The following is a 2,658-nucleotide window of genomic DNA, read 5'->3' as shown; positions in this document are numbered from 1 at the left end:
TTTCTAAAAAGTTTAATCGCCATCAGAAATGTTACTCTACCATCGAAAAAGAGACCCTTGCAATGTTAATGGCTCTAGATCATTTTGAGGTATATGTTGGCTCCTCGAATGTTCCCGTCGTCGTATATACGGATCACAATCCGCTGGTTTTCCTGCAGGTGATGAAAAATAATAACCGACGGTTAATGAGCTGGAGTTTGCGAATGCAGGTCTACAACCTGGAAGTCAGGCATATCTGTGGAAAAGATAATGTCTTGGCTGACGCATTGTCGCGGCAGTGATGTCTGTGCTACTGAATAGTTTCTGAAATTTGGTGGTGTTCTTTACTTCGTTTTCAGAAACTTATTCAGTATCTTAGGGTGGGGGTGTTATGCGCTCCCTCTGCTGGTGTTATATGGTACTCACCTGTTTCTCTGTTTTCTCCCGAGTGCAGGCCTCGTGGCTGTGAGTCAGGAATCACGGGTTTAAAGGCTCCTGTACCCGATTGGCCAAGCTGCATCATGTGACTCGTCCGAAGCTTAAAAGCAGAGTCTCCCATCATTCTCTCTCTTCTTCGCCCTGCACAAGGCTGAGCACCATGGCTGGTGTGAGCTGTGGGGGTTCTGGCCACATGGCATAGGAGTTTATGTATCTTCCTCTGTACATGTTAACAAATATTGGCTTGGGACGGATGAGGGTTGGCTTTACTGTATTTGTGTGTTTGTTTCAGGATTACATATCTTTTAGGCAGGTTTAGAGTCTCCGGTCCGACGGCCCATTGCGTGGCTGGCTGGAGCAACTGTTAAAATTGTTTGTCAGTCCATTCACCTTCCTGACTGTTGTTTGAATCAGGTTTGGGTTTTTGTCCTCAAGTGAAGTAATTAAACTATTTTTGAACTTGAACCTGGTTGTTGACTTATGTTACTCGGCTCTTGAAGTACCTGCTTTCGGAAGTCGTAACAGGTTTATGCAGATATGGACTTCCTCCTTGTTTTTTTTTATGTTGTGACCACCATGGTGGAAACCCAGTCAGATGATTCTGTAACTTTGGCAATAACACCCATGGAGATCAGTTACTTGAGTTCATTGTGAACTCTGTCACGCATGGCATGCGGAACACTATATGGCGCTTGGACCACAGGAGCCACGTTGGGATCGATGACAATGTGGTTTTTGAGGGGCAACTTGCCAAGCTCGTTGATAAACAGATCTTTGTATTGAGAGAGTACTTGTTGAGTGGGCACGTCAGCAAGAAATAGTTGATGGACTAGTGGAGTCAAATGATATGAGGAAAAGGCAGGCATGGGTTATTGATTTGGGACGATCAGCTATGATCACAATAAATGGCGGTGCTGGCTCGAAGGGCCAAATGACCTCCTCCTGCACCTATTTTCTATGTGTCTATATTTATATGGACAGTGCGGCCAAAGTATACCAGGCCTAGTTCGTGGCATGCATTGATACTGAACGAAGTCTCTGAATCCCTCTTGACAATATAAAACTTTAAGGCATGGGGCTGCTCGTCTATGGTGCACTTTAAATTAGTTTGTCCAAGTGCAGGCTTGTCCTTGGAGCTGGTTGAGTTGCACAGGAATGGCAGCATCTAGCAAAGTGGTTTAATTTCTTGCAGAAGTTACAGGTTTTACCATAAGCAATACAGAACTGTCAACCCGTAGCATGAAAGTTGTTGCAATCGAACAGCAGATCCTCTCTGCTGCAGGCAGGAGAGGGTTGGGAATGTCTGTTACGGGAGGAGGTATCTAAGATTTACACCAAACTGATCACTGACCGGACGGCACAGACTTAGTGCAAGAAGATGTTATCTCCGCAATCCGACAGGCGTGCTCTGCTTGATTAAGGGTTAGGTCAGTGTTACGTAGAAGTTCATCCCTTAACTTGCTATCAAGCATACCTCCAACAATCTTATCACGTATGAGTTCATCGCACAGATCACGAAATTGGCAGCGTGCAGCCATGTGTTTCAAGAAACCATATAACCATATAACAATTACAGCACGGAAACAGGCCATCTCAGCCCTACAAGTCCGCGCCGAACAATTTTTTTCCCTTAGTCCCACCTGCCTGCACTCATACCATAACCCTCCATTCCCTTCTCATCCATATGCCTATCCAATTTATTCTTAAATGATACCAACGAACCTGCCGCCACCACTTCCACTGGAAGCTCATTCCACACCGCTACCACTCTCTGAGTAAAGAAGTTCCCCCTCATGTTACCCCTAAACTTCTGTCCCTTAATTCTGAAGTCATGTCCTCTTGTTTGAATCTTCCCTATTCTCAAAGGGAAAAGCTTGATCACATCAACTCTGTCTATCCCTCTCATCATTTTAAAGACCTCTATCAAGTCCCCCCTTAACCTTCTGCGCTCCAGAGAATAAAGACCTAACTTATTCAACCTATCTCTGTAACTTAGTTGTTGAAACCCAGGCAACATTCTAGTAAATCTCCTCTGTACTCTCTCTATTTTGTTGACATTCTTCCTATAATTGGGCGACCAAAATTGTACACCATACTCCAGATTTGGTCTCACCAATGCCTTGTACAATTTTAACATTACATCCCAGCTTCTATACTCAATGCTCTGATTTATAAAGGCTAGCATACCAAAAGCTTTCTTTACCACCCTATCTATATGAGATTCCACCTTCAGTAGCTGAT

Source organism: Amblyraja radiata, chromosome 29 (assembly GCF_010909765.2).
Source record: "Amblyraja radiata isolate CabotCenter1 chromosome 29, sAmbRad1.1.pri, whole genome shotgun sequence".
Classification (NCBI taxonomy): domain Eukaryota; kingdom Metazoa; phylum Chordata; class Chondrichthyes; order Rajiformes; family Rajidae; genus Amblyraja; species Amblyraja radiata.
This window is presented reverse-complemented; position numbering follows the sequence as displayed.